Source organism: Haemaphysalis longicornis, unplaced genomic scaffold (assembly GCF_048455015.1).
Source record: "Haemaphysalis longicornis isolate Haplotype H1 unplaced genomic scaffold, Haemaphysalis longicornis Haplotype H1 scaffold_1, whole genome shotgun sequence".
NCBI classification, from domain to species: domain Eukaryota; kingdom Metazoa; phylum Arthropoda; class Arachnida; order Ixodida; family Ixodidae; genus Haemaphysalis; species Haemaphysalis longicornis.
The window spans coordinates 145,309,036-145,324,054 of record NW_027526203.1 but is presented as its reverse complement, the minus strand read 5'-3'; positions in this window follow the sequence as shown (position 1 = coordinate 145,324,054).

Sequence of the window (15,019 nt, the reverse complement as noted above, 5' to 3'; positions counted from 1 at the left end):
AAATAGGGGCACATACATTAGGCACATTCTCACAAACCGGGTGCTGTTTGCCCAACAGTGATTGCTCCTAGTGCCACCAAAAAGAATCTTTTTTTTGCTTAATTTCTTGATTTAAATGTCTGAAACTGACAGGCCAGGTGCACTGGTTACAACATTCACCACCTTTATTTTCTGCTGGCAAGTTCACCAGCTTTCTGGTGTTGATATAGTTATCCATCTATAACAGACAAATGCAGCCGCTATGACACGCGACTGCCTGCAAGCCCTTTGTGTTTTACTGCAGCACCGGCTGTGGATATTGCTCATCACACAGATGCTCAGAAATACTTAATGAGTAAACCTTGCAGTGATAATTCAGGGGGACTTTCTGGACCGACACTGGGCATTCGATGGTGTGGTGTGCGACAGACTGGTGGGAGAACGATTTGACGGTAACCGGTACGTCCGTGATGCGTGAAGCAAGAACGTGCAGTGGTTGTGTTGATGCGTGCCTTCCAGAAAGGGCTGACAAGGCAGGGTTCAAGACCACAGGACGTGCAAGGATTCCCTACTGTGCAGTGCCGTGCCACAGCTGCAGCACCAGGAACACGGAAATGTTAGGGGGACTTTCTGGACCGAGACTGCTTATTCGATGGTGTGGTGTGCGACAAACTGTGGTGGGAGAACGATTTGACGGTAACCGGTACGTCCGTGATGCAGGAAGCAAGAACGTGCAGTGGTTGTGTTGATGCGTGCATTCCTGAAAGGGCTGACAAGGCAGGGTTCAAGACCACAGGACGTGCAAGGATTCCCTACTGTGCAGTGCCGTGCCACAGCTGCAGCACCAGGAACACGGAAATGTTAGGGGGACTTTCTGGACCGAGACTGCTCATTCGATGGTGTGGTGTGCGACAAACTGTGGTGGGAGAACGATTTGACGGTAACCGGTACGTCCGTGATGCAGGAAGCAAGAACGTGCAGTGGTTTTGTTGATGCGTGCCTTCCTGAAAGGGCTGACAAGGTCAGGTTCAAGAGTGCGGCGCATGGAAGATACACGTACCGCCCCAGGTGGTATACAGCTCAGCTAGCTGGTCCCCCGTGTGAATAGGGTGAAACGGGCTTGCATTTTTAGCCTAAAAATAACCACTGAAACTATGCCGACAATTGGCTCAATAGCTATTCATTTAGGCAATTTGCCAGTACGAACGTGTTTTGGATAGCGGGAAGTGCATCGACTGCCTCCATAATAATACTTTACTAAGAAAAATGATATAAGACGCTGCTTTGATGAAATTCTTTGGATATATCAGATGACATCGAAGACATCCAAAGTGCAGGCACTGGACCAATAGCACGTGCAACCGCCCTGTGTGCCAACCTCACTAAAGCCACCACTGTGAGAGCTGGTACTGGGAAGTGTGAGCAGTGACGCGAGAGTTTAGTAAACATGGAGCACAGCTGTGGTCATGTACACTTACGTTTCGATAGGCCTTCATAGTGGGCCTCATCGATTATCAGTCTCGAACCGTCCGCGGACTGCTGGGGACGCGATCTCGCTCTTGGCTTTTTCGGGTATCCCCACGGGACCTCCTGCCCGTAGGCACTCCTCGGACTGTTTGCGGACAGGTAAATCGACGAATTAAATGCAAAGACAGGAACGTTTTCATTTATTTCGAAGAAAAGTACAGTTCACTTGAGGGCAAATCAATGTGCAGTCGGGTTCAATTTGAAGGTTTTTCACTCGAGTGGCGAAAAAACAAGCAGCAGCGCTATATTACGGGCTGTACAATGGTTGTATCATGCAACAGAGTACGACGGGAAGAAGGCAGCCTTATCTTTATTTCAAAAATTCTGAAATCGGGCGCTATGAATCTTAGAAGTCCCTTCGATCGATGCTCCCGCGAGCACCTTGATCGTGGCAACACCACAACGTTCAAAGTAGCCGTAAGGGCCGCAAGATAGTACTTAGAAGAACTGCCAGTTGGGCTTGTTAGTACAGATTCATGATTACAAAAGCGCTACTTGAAAACGACGACGAAGGAAGCGCTTCGTGTTGTGTTTCTTCCTTCGTCGTCGTTTTCAAGTAGCGCTTTTGCAATCATGAAGATAGTACGGCTAGCTATGTTTATTCACCGAGCGCAACCGACAAATAAACACATACAACTAGCCCTTACAAAGAACGCTCGTACACTCCCAACTGATTACAAGAAAAGCGTAAACGATCAAGGAAGACAGCTTACCTCGTATGGCTTTCTGGCGTCCACTGGTGCCCGGCGATATATTAGTAGGCAAGCGGCAGGAAAAGATGCAGCCACACGTTTCTTTCACGCCACCATGATCAATGTTCGGTACGATCATAAAGTTTCGTTGCATATTGTAAGAAACCCTATGATCGCGGACACCCCGCTCTTCAACCGAACACACCATGGCACACGGCTATCACAACAAAAGAATTCGGCTGCCGCGTCATGAGGACAATGGCGACACAGCCCACAGAGACTGCAAAACATTGTGAGGAAAACAAACCCACCAAGACGTTTAAGAATCCAATAGCCTTGCCAAGCCAATAAGGGTATTTTCCCATAACCCCCCACCCCGACATGGATTCCCAGGCGCAGTTTCCTCTCTAGTATACTTACTAGGAAACTCTATGGCAGGGGGCAGACTTCCATCGACGGCGCCATTAATAAGATAAGACAATAAGACAGGTGTAGATTCAGTACATGTTAGATATTTAATTTAATTTATATTATTTTAAATGAAATCAAATGTAATTTTGGAAAACTCGCGAACACTTCTTATGACGCAATATAGGTCATTATCCGTCCTTGCTCTACATTTTAGAAGAAATTTATTTTGACAAACCAGATCATCAGAACACGTTGCTCGGCAATGCATCTGGCGGTATACGCTGGCGGCATCGACAAGGTTACACGACGGCACAGTGACAGTGAACATCGGGCATAAGATACGACGCGTGTTGAAGCAAAGATAGCGTTCGAAATTCTTTGCTCGCGTAATGACCCTGACAGCGCCTTTCCATACTCATGGCCAGGCGGCAGCCGTAAATTTCTTGTGTGGAACTGTATGCATCATTGCCGCACGCCTATGTCGAGTGCGGACGTAAACGTTGCGTGTGTGCAGAATAAGCGTAAATCGTTAAGCGCGCGACAGGGTAGCGGGTGACCAAGAAAGAGCGATTTTTGCGCCGTACCGCTTTACCGTAAGCCAAATCAGGCTAGACTGCATGTTGCAGTCTGCGATATTACTCTGGCTCATTTCTTGTGTGGTTCTTCTGAAATCGTCGTCGTACGATTTCATCTTCGATCTCCTGGGTTATATCGATATTCATCAGTCCGCCTTCATTATTCCAGACTAAACGTTCCCTGTTAGAGAATACGCAGTCTTCACATATGTGGCGGTGTGCGATTACCCCGCCGCTCATTGCGGCCGCGCACCGTGATTTAGATTCCGCGCGCGTCTCAGATACGCGCACAGTTTGACATGTTAGAAGACAGAGGTCGCGACGAAGGGAAACAAGCCACTACGGAAAACGAGAAAGGGTAGAACAATGCACAAAGCCACAACGACGAGAGGGGCACGGAAGAGGAAGAGAGCAAAGTGAAAGCTGGGCGCCCGGTGGCACGGGGTTCGCCATTAGGGCCACCGTAGCAGGGTTCTTGGCCAGGTTCTGAGCTGCTTAACCGAGAGTTGTTTCTTTCGTTTTCTGGTTGTTTTCATCCCCCCTTGGTTATCTTTCTCGTCTAATACTTGTGGCTAACGTAGGCGAGGCAGTAATAACGGCGGAGGAATGAATTCCAACTCCCCCGGCCGGGGCTCATCGCCTTGGTCGGCATCTCTTCCAACGCAGCATCTCCCGTTGGAGGATTTCATGAGTGGCAACGCGACGGGCATCCCTGTGGCACTGGTCCCTTCCAACGGTGGCTTCATCCGCCGGAACAACCCGCAGTCCATCCAAAACGATCTGAGGGAGGCCACTGTGCATTTCAAGAAAATCACGGAGGTGGGACTGTTCGGCAGCAGAGGCCTCTTGTGTCGGTCCTCTGATAAAGATTGCATCGTGGATCTGCTTGCCTGCACAATGTTCGCATCAGTCCCGCTAAGCGCCTTCATCCCCCCACATCTTGCTTGCACTAAAGGCTTGATTTGTGGAGTCAGCACTTCCCTGACCCCACCGGAGGTGCTCGAGCAATTCTCTATGGCTGGTGTCATTTCAGCATACCGATACAATCGAGTCGTGAACGCAACCAGGGTTCCCACTGAATCCGTGATTGTCACCTTTGCGGGACGGTCATGCCCTTCGGAAATCAAAGCGTGGCCGCTCCTGTTTCGTGTTGAACCCCTAAAACCTCGACCATTACAGTGCCACAAGTGCTGGCGCTACGGGCACAGTCAGAGCGGCTGCAAATCAGCGACTCGATGCCGTAGATGCGGGGCTGAGCACGTGGACTCAGACTGTTCTGGAGATCTAAGATGTTGTCTTTGTGGGGACGCTCACCTGGCAGACTCACTCAGCTGCGCAGCACGTGCACAGGAAGAGAACATTGCTGAAATTATTGAAAAGCGCAGATGCTCGCGCGGGGAAGCTGTAGCGATTGTCAAAGAACGCACAGCTAGCTATGCAGGAGTCACCTCAGACCCCCCTCACTGAGTCAACTCTGACTGCAATGATGAACGTGGCTGCGGAGAAGGCAGTAGCGAAGCATGTGGAGCCGCTGGTGCTAACTTTGTCTCAGTGTTTGGCCCAAATGCAGATATTGACCGCTAAGCTTTCTGAGTTTATACAGACTTTCCCTCTTTCCCCTGCTTCTCCCAACACCCACATTCCGGAGGTGAATTCAGTTATTCCTCCCACTAAAGTCACTTCTCCTTCAGTGCACGGTCGTCAGGAAATGGAATCGTCAAGAGCAAGTCCTTCCTTGAACGCTGGAGTGCTTCTTGAGGCCGAGAGTAATCACCCCGGTACATCTTCTGCCCTCGCGCACGTGCCTGAGGTTCCACTTTCCTCCGACGATAGCTGCTCCGACATGGATCGTGCCCCCGCCACTTCCGCACACAAAAGCAAAAGGACACTTTCTCCCTCTGATGCTAAAACAGTCAAGGGACCTAAATCGAAATCTAAAAAAGGCATAACACGGACCCTAAAGTCAGGCTACATCTTGAAACAGGCAATCGCTTCGGCAGAGCTCGAGTCACCATAGGGCGGATCCGTGTCCAGCAGTGGAATTGTCGCTCTGCGTTCTCGGCGTCTCCCGATCTTTCCTACCAAATTTCTAAGCTCTCTCCGGATATCATTCTACTTCAGGAAACGTGGCTCTCTCTCTCAAAATCATTATTTCCTGTGCGTAACTTCTGCTCATTTCGATTAGATCGCCAAGGTAGGGGCGGAGGTTTGCTTATATTAATTTCGGCCAGTGAGTGGGAAATCCTCGGAGTCGACCTTTTTCTCCCGAGTGCTGCTCCCTTTTCGGTGATTAACGCATACTTTCCATCTGGTGTAACATCTATTAGACCATTGGACGCTGCTTTGGCATCATGCAAACCCCACTGTGTCTGAGCAGGTGACTTTAACTCCCACCACATATCCTGGGGCTCCCCAACAGATGCTTGCGGCCGACGTTTATGGGAGTGGATTGGGGACAATAACCTGTCATGCCACAACTCTGGAGCGACAACTTGTGTCAGGGGTCAGTCCCGCTCGGCTGTAGACTTGACTCTGTCTACGCCGGGTCTGGTAACGGATTGGGACACGGTCCCCGATGCAACCAACAGTGATCATGTTCCCGTTTTTTTTTTTTTTGAAAATATATGCTCTGACCGAACTCCAAACCGCCAAGTCCAATCTTTCGTAAACATGACACGGTTTGGAAAAGAATTACGCACTCCTCTTCCTTCACTAACCCACGTTAACGAAGACCGTGTGGCGACGGAGCTCTTAAATTTGATTACCGAAACAGCAGTGCAATGAAAATTCACAGTCTCGTCAGTTAGGGATGGTCCTTGCACTTTTTGGTGGAATGATGAGTGCACACGAGAGGACAGGCGCAGAAACGCCGCGTGGAAAAGGTTGCTTCGCAATCAGTGCCCTGCTAAGTGGAGAAATTTCAAATTTATTCGCGCAATTTTTAAACGCACTATTGCTAAGGCTAAAGAACAATATAAGTTAGACCGGTTTTCTCTTCTATCAGATCCGCGGAGAAAAAGCACCCTGTTCAAATTATTACGCAGTTGGAAAGTGGCTCCTCCCGATCAGAATGCTGATTCCGTTATCAATTCCCCGGATGAAACTCAAGATTTTCTGAACCGGATCGCTCGAGGATTGCATACGCGTTTTACATCAGTGGTGCCACCAATCCTCACATTATGTGGTCAGGATGGCTTCGAGGAAGCCACTATGGAAGATCTCGAGAAGGCATTGCGTCTAGCCCCTGACGCGGCTCCAGGACCTCATAACATGACAGTTCGCATGCTGAAACTTCTCTTCAGCGAATCCCCCGCCTGCCTACTACACGTGGTTAACCACTCTTTACAGCATTCGTGGGTTCCACCTGAGTGGCGGCTGGCTCAGATTGTTCCCCTCCTTAAAAAACAAGGTTTGGGTTCCACAATTGATAATATTAGACCCATCGCTCTCACGTCGAACTTAGTAAAACTGGTTGAAAGAATTTTACTCACTCGAATAGAAAATATCCTGGAATCCCACAACATCTTAAGTCCCAAAAAGATAGGTTTCAGGCCGGGCTGTTCAATTTGGTCTGCCCACATTGATTTGGAGAGCCGCATTCATTTGGCCCGCTCACGAAGAGAAGTGGCCGTCCTCGTCACCCTGGATGTTGCCAAGGCTTACGACAGCGTTGAGTACCAAATTCTTTCCAATTCGCTTAAGCGTCATCCTTTCCCGAAATACATCATCTCATGGATTATCAGTTTTCTGACCAATAGAAATTTTTTTTGTTCACAGCAAGGTCTGTCCTCCCCAGTATTCAGTCAAACCCGCGGTGTTCCTCAGGGCTCTGTTTTGTCTCCAGTGCTTTTTAACGTTCTGATGAGCTCCATTCCAATACACCCTGACGTTCAGCTGTACGTTTACGCTGACGACATCGCTTTCTTTGCGTCAGCCAAAGAAATTCACATATTGTACCAATACCTTCAGACCTATCCATGCGCTCTAGAGGCTTGGCTAGATGGGCTATACTTGAAATTAATTGTGAACAAATGCGCTCTCCTTGTCTTTCCGGTGGGTGGCCCAGTCTCCATTTCTCTTAATTACCGCCAGCAAACCACTCCCCAGGTCAATTCTCTGAAATACCTAGGAATAATATACGAATACACTTTAAATTGGCGTCCGCACATTGAATATATTACTTCTAAGGGTGCGCGGTCTGTTTCGCTATTGAGAAGCTTTAGCCACAAGAAATTTGGTATGCGCCGTGACACCTTATTAATGATTTACCGAATGTATGGACGACCAATGCATGAATTTGGATGTGGGCTGTTTTCAGGAAGCGCACATTACAAACTTCGGCCGCTGGTAATGCTAGAACGGCAAGCTCTCAGACTATGACTATGTCTGGGTCTCCCACGTTACGTGCCAATAAACGTTTTATACATGGAAGCTCGAATAGACCCTATGCAAAATGCGCCCCGCCATCTCACGTCGACTCCGGTAACTAGTTCCACCATTTTGGTACGGTCGTTTGAAACCGAAACCAATTAGCAAAACATAGAAGGCGGGCATCGACTGCTCTTGGTGATGGACTACAATGCCGGAGCATTGCTTAGTGCCGCAGTGAGCGCAATGCGAAAATACCGGTCCAAATGGAGAAAAGGTACGTGAAGTTTCACGCTTTTGAATGAACTTTCTGACGCGAACTATGCCGGCGCGAGCAACCTTAAATTGTGACACGCTGGGCGCGGTGCGCTGGGAGCGATTATATGTCGTTGGTTCGCTAAACGCGGGATTCCGTAGTCGCTTTCCGGTTGAAAACTACAGCTGGGTTGGAGTTCTGTGGTCCAGCCTTTGTATTCGAAATGAAGCCTGAGTGTGCGCCACCTATTCATGCGACTGACAGCGGCGCTCGACCGGGAAAACAGTACGACACGTTATCAAAATTAGGCTGTTTCTTTACTCGTCCCTGTAGCTCTGCGCCCGCTTTATTTCATTGTTAAATGGTGCCGCTTAGCCCCTACACGAGCCTTTATCTTACCTAGGGCTGTAAACAAACTTTTCCTATCGCACTACGCCGTCACGGTGCGGTTGAAAATTTCCTCTGTGGCGGGCGCGCACAATATGGGAGTGTGTTGTCGGTTTCTTTTGCGTTGCATTTAGCCGCGTGTCGTTGCAGAAGTGGCGTACACTGTTTTATGTTGATCTACCGGTGGAAAATTCGAGCTTTTGTACTTGGTTCCCGATTTTCCCGGCTGAAAGGTTTGTTGTTACGTCAAGTTAACTTGGTGCCCATTGTCATTTCAGCCACGATGTATTTACTGTCAAATATTTTGCGACTAAAATACACGCTCACTCCTCTAGTTTGTCACATGCTGCATGCATGCCTCCGACGTAATGATAGTGGCCATTGATGTAGGTAGCTGAGACAATTTTCAAGTTTTATTAAAACAAAAAAAAAGAAAACGGCCAGATTTGCATCAGGCCGCCGCGCATCAGCTTGAGTGCTTTTGCATTTTTTGTATTCACTATGAAAATGTCAATAAATGAAACTACTTCGCTTATTTATAGCGCGTACTGTATAGTAAACTGTGGATATAAATGGAACAAAGGGAAGCATTCGCGCACCCCTGCATGCCGCGGTCTAGTAAACACGACGTTGCCCAGCCTCTGCGCGCTCGCGAGATGACCACGGCGAAATGTGGCATGAATGCTTGCTGGTAGCTCATAGGTGACCCTTCAGGTGCCATGCCAGTCCTTGTTTCTGTCACTGTGGGGGGTGAGGCCAGCACAACTGGGGCAAAAAACCCATTCCCAAGGCTACCAAGTTTTCTCCCAAGCGCCTGCACGGCACCTTGTTGCTGCTCGCATTGCTCCTGTACTCGACGTGCATCGAACAGACGCATTGGCAAGGGAAAGGAGGGGCCATTTTCTCGCGGGCTTCAATGTCTTGGACACTCGCTGGCTTGATGCCCTGCTGTCTCGGACGTCCCCACTTTTGTGGCAGCTCAGTGCACGCAAGCTCCGGTGGCGCCTATTAAAACCTTCGGCTTGCAAGAGGGCGAGTAGGTGCACAGCAGCCAGGATGTGACTCCATGCTCCACTGCAACCCGCCGGGCAATCGCACGCTGACTCACAATCGCCGCACTGTCCGTCTCAAACGTGAGGCACACAACACAGGGCCGGCCACTTTTCTTCTGGGAGCTGCTGAGCACATGGATAAGGCCCAACCTGCAAGAACAGAGAGAGTAACAGTAAATAGCACTCGGGGAAGAACATGACTAGTCCGATACAGTTTATGGTAAAGGGACAGAGCAGAAAGAAGTGGCCGCAAGGAACAGACTCAAAATGACCAGATTTTGTGTCTTGCTTAACACTGTTTCAAGGGCAATAATCTACACCTCAAACAGCAATGATGTCAAAACTGTTTGTCAAGTTCGAGCGTGCAAGTATCTCTGCATGCTTTGTAATGCATTTTCAAGAGAAGGAAGTTTAACATTTAAAAACCTCACCGTGGGTAATGATACCAGTACCCGAATAATCGTGTTCGTCATAACTTAAGCAAGCAATAACATGATTATCTGGAACTCACTTCCAGACCCTTTCGAGATAAACAGGTAAACATTCGGGCTATACCGATGACCGAATTAAAAAAAATCTTCTAGTTCAATGAGTTCGAGCTAACGAGGTTTTACTGTATTATCTATTCGTGCACACCAAAAACATGCGCTTTAGAAACAAACACAACCACCCCACCGCCAAAAAAGGGGAAGAAAGACACACAAACAGATTTTTGCGGCAGAACTTGCGCAATAAACAATGAAAACACACAAAAAAAGAAAATTAAAGGCGTATGTGCGCATTTGTAGTTGACTTCACCGCAAAACGCGGTTGCTTTGCGGCAAACGCGCGGGCGGACAACCGTCACGGAAAACGGCCGCAACCTTTCCGTAAACATCTTCGCCAAAAATCATCCCGTAAATTCGATGTACAGCATTTGAAAATACTTAATCCACCCACTAGCGGTACGGTCTGGCGATTGTCGCTTTCCTCTTTTAGGGTTACTGCAACAGCGTCGCCGCTACGCGTTTGCATGGTAAACAACGGTGAACAAAGTGCTATACAAATGCTCATACCGGTTAACTCGCGTCAAGTAAAAAACAAAGAACGATTTACTTACTGCGAGTCGCACGTGTTTGTCCGCACCGATGAAGGCGAGCAATGCGCCTGCTCCGCTGCCGCTCGGATGGGTCTTTGGCGCGGCACCCCGAGTGGTATGAGTCTTCAGACACAGTCGGCAGCGCAGACAAGTCCTTCGTCCACAATCCGCGGTCGGGAGCCGAAAAACGCCGTCCAGTTTGAGCCATACCGCGTTACCGTCACCTACTCTTCCACACTAAACAATAGTTACAATACGAGACTTCCCGATCGGCGCCCGTACCAATTGGCCGACGGTCTCGTTTACATCAGTGTTGCTAGATCACCAAGCAATTTCGCATAAGGTCCATTCCCACACTAGTCTCCCGCCTGCACGCCCTCACTGTTGATGCATTCCTAAAAATAATGGCGTCGCCCATATCCAGACCGCAGACTGCCTTTGTAACATGGCCGTCGTTGTTTTTCAGCAGCACATGGCCCAGGTTCAAACGCCCACAAGTGATATTGGCACAATCCCTACTAGACCCGTTACGCGTGGCCCTATTATCTGTTATCGTACCTAATCGTCATGTCTCATCCTCAGATGTAGCTTTCGATGAAATTTTCCCAAGTAATGCTAAATTGCTCCCGTCAAATCTCTTATCCGGCATTTTGCAGGATCACCTTACAGGTTTTCCAGGTCACGTCATTATCGGCACTGACGCCTCCGTCCGTAATGAGAAGGCAGGCGTAGGTATTGTTTCTCCCTGTTTAGATTGGTCTTTTTCCCTCCGACTACCTGATTACACTAGCTCTTTTTATGCAGAATACTTGGCAATTATCTTAGCCCTTCGAAAGTTAGATTCTACTTTCGATGTAATAGTAATCATCGACTCTCTCTCAGTTTGCACTGCTCTTTCGTCCCCAAATAGCTCTCCTCTACGTAGAGCCCTCAATTGTTTATTGCCTACATCGCTACGAGAGCTGCGTTTGGTGTGGGTGCCTGCACACGCTGGCATCTGCATTAACGAATCGGCAGATACGTTGGCGGGACTTCCACTGGACGGCCCAGTGGTGGAAATCTTGCCGCACATACAGTTCCTCACCTCGGCACGTTTTCGCAGATTAGGCCTCCTAAAAAGCGTGGCTGAAACTGCGTGCGTAGGTTCAGAGTTCGAGCACCTCCGGTTCTCCTGGAAGTGCCGGATTAGCCAATCAGGCGAATGCGAAGTTAGCCTAACTAACTTTCGCTGTGGCGTACCAAATTTAAATTATTATTTGTACCGCTGTAATCTGGCTCCTTCACCCCTTTGTGTATTTTGCAATGAATTAGAGACTATAGAACATTTTCTCCTCTTCTGCCGACGGTTTGCCTCCATACGAAAAAGATATTTGGAAAACCCTTTTAATCAATTGGCCCATCTAATCACTCTTCCTCTAATATTATCATTCGGGGCGACAGTACTGGGTTTTCGCCGCGGGGATCTTTGCCGCGCTGTACATTCATTCATCTTTGAATCACGCCGTCTACCGTTCTAGCCGCTAATTCAAGATGGCGGGCTGCTCTTAAAAACATGTCTGCGCCTGTATCCTCTGCCTTCCCGCTCACTGCCTCCCCTTCGTTGCCGAATCTTCTTCCTTTAATTATCTTACATAATTCCTACGATTGTCTTTCGGCCAATCCTTTCCTTGTTCATTTGTGCTGATTTTGTAGTTGGTGAGCTCTATCTGCCACCGCACCTTATTTTCTGGCAGGTTACTTATTATCTTTTTACTCCCGTTCATACTCACCTTTTTTCTCTATTTATTCACTTTTCTTCTTTTAATCCAAATTAGTTTTTCCTCTTCTCTCAGTTAGCGCACATTTCCTGGCAAATCCTCCTGAGTGGGTACGAGCCATTTTTTTGGACCAACAACAACATTGTCGTCCCTCGCAACTGATTTTTCCTTGGGCACAGTCGGCACTCCTCTTTATCTTACTCCGTGCACTGACATAATGCTTTAAAATTTGGCGTTATTTCAGCAAGGCCTTTTTGGGTTGACTTTGGCGCTGACAATTACTTAGAACGGATTAATAAAGGAAGAATAAAACGACAGCTCACGAGTGGTGGCCGGTTTCCAGGTCATACGTAAAGAATTTGTTGGCGCGGTTCTTTCGCAACATGGACACAGAAACTATTTAGCCACAATTCTCAAGGCTATTAGCGACTTCGGTCTAATCCTGATGACACAGTTGTCGAAGGGTACGATGGCTGGTCGTTGATGCCGTGCAAGATGTCTGACGTACAGGCTATTAAAAAAGAACGCCCGCCGGGTGTGTACTTGAATCGTGTCTCGCACCATCAAAACGTTTTCGTGAACCCAAAAGAAAATGTGTGCTGGGACAAGCGACCATTTTTTTTGCGAATAAGACAAGCCTGGTGACAGTACTGGCGGATGTAAGAAACGCATTGGCGTCCATCACAGCGACTGTATAGTTTGGTCGGAAAACTTTAATCAGAAGGAAGGCGGCTGCGCTACCCTTGCCTTGTGCGACTACGTGGGGCTCCAAGTATAAAATCGTTCGCCGCTTTCGCCAACACTTTTTTAAGTTATGGAACTACTGATGAAACACAGATTATGTGTGAGCAGACAAATGCAAGAAACCTGGCGGGCTCGGCTTCGTTTGGTTTGCCCCACCATTACCGCAAGATATACTTTTCCTTAACAGGTGAGAAACATGTTGCAAAGCCCAGAGAGGGACATTTTAAAGGTGCCACAGCAAATGCCTGTCCTGACTGAAATAGTTAGCGAGCGCAATATTACAGTGCAAGAAGCCTTTACGTCATATATTAGACCCTAGGGTGGCAGAAATGAACGTCATTGTGCCGTGAATTGCTGCGCGCAAATGCACAGGCCGAATGCTCCAGGAACTCCGAAAGAATACAATGCCATATCATCTTCATCTTCAACTTGAACGCTCGACTTTCAGCACTTAAAGAAAATTGTTGAGACAATAATACTCCCACATCTGCTTGCGTTATTGCCTACAAAAGCGTTCAAACAGCTTTCCGAGGGAGATATCGAGATGGAGCTCTGCGATCCACTAAAGAAATAGTACTTTCATTTACATAACTCGACTATGAAGCTTATCTTTGACATTTATCACGGATGGACGCGAACTTCAATGGAGACCCGATACACCTTCTGATATTTGCTGAGGACAATCGCGTCCTGCTCACGAGCGACACATTCCGCAAGACGCTCGTTCTCCCGTTCGCTTGTTCATTACGATGCTGCGTGTAAAGTTGCGGCCTCGTAAGACGATGTCTGACGTTCAGACTGTCCGTTTCCTTTGTTTCCTTTATTGTAGCGCAAAAAGGTGGAAAGGAAGGAAAACCGCAGTTGTGGATACAATCGGAAATGCAATGCGTCAGCGTACACGTTATGCCGCTTGTATTTATTCAAGGATAGCGAGTGACTCCACGCTTGGAATTTCACAAATCATAGGGTTGGTTGTTTTCAAGTAAGACCAGATTTTCTCGATTTTTACACCCCGAAGACGTATCAGGAGAATCAGATTAATGCGATGTCGCCCTAAATGGACCCTTTTCCAATAAGCGATCTGCACAATCGTGCTGTGAAGGTGCGCCGTTCTCTCGAGACGCCCCAGCCAATCAAAACTGGCCCCTCATACTGGAGAGTTTTAGCTGACCGTTTTCGACGGTCCGCTCCGGTATCGGCGGCCCGCTCAGCGCTACCGGAGCCAATGCCGTTCGCGGCCAAGCGCGCCACGCATGCGCAATGGCGCTCCCGCTTGCTATCGGAGCGGAGCGGACCGTGAAAGACGGTCAGCTAAAACTCGCTACTGTTGATTGGAGGCTGAATACTGCTTTCCAGCCCTACGTGTTTTTATCCACGCTTTGTTTGGTGCGAATAAAGTCGCAGTAGAAGAGGGCTTGAGGCTAGTTTTGACAATGGTAAACTCGTTACACCTGTTTAGGAGGGGTTTGCGAGGTCAGCGCGACCTGCACGTGTTTGATGCGCTGATCATACCGGGACGTTGATGTTCGGTACTTAGATGGTTTGAATAATGAACAATAGGAAGAACAATCGGATTTATTGGTATCGTATACAAAGTATGCGACGCTGGAAGCGATCAGAAAAGAATGTCTCAAAGGACAGCTTGACAAAGCTGGGGGCCCCCGTCTGGCAATCGTAGTCTGATTACAGGAGTAGTTGAGGAAGGGAGTGGCGAGGTATATGTCACCAAACGATGGAGCGAGCTGCTCACTAGTTTGAACCCTTTGAACACCGTTACAATAGGGGAGGTGTGAGGACGAGCAATCAGCGCATTTGCACTTGTGTTTGCAAGGGGGGTGATGTGAGAGGACTTTTGCCATGGATATTTGGGCGCCCAAAATGTGACGAGTAAGAGTGCTGTTTTTTGCTTTGATTTCGTTACTCTACGAACTTGTAAACAAAGTCCTGGCTGGAAAGAGCCGCATAGAATCGAATACGGTCAAATCATGTAACCCCTTGTGGCCCTCAGCGGAGCCTTAGTCACCACGCTTCGCAACATCCGCGTCTGAGCTGATGTATTAACTGAGTTTAATAAACAGCATTGTTAAATACATCCACAGCCTGTTCACTGCGTCATTTGTACACTTTTTTTTTACTTTTTCTGTGTGGTATGCAATACAAATTTGAATGCAATTATCTTATCATTTCAATGTA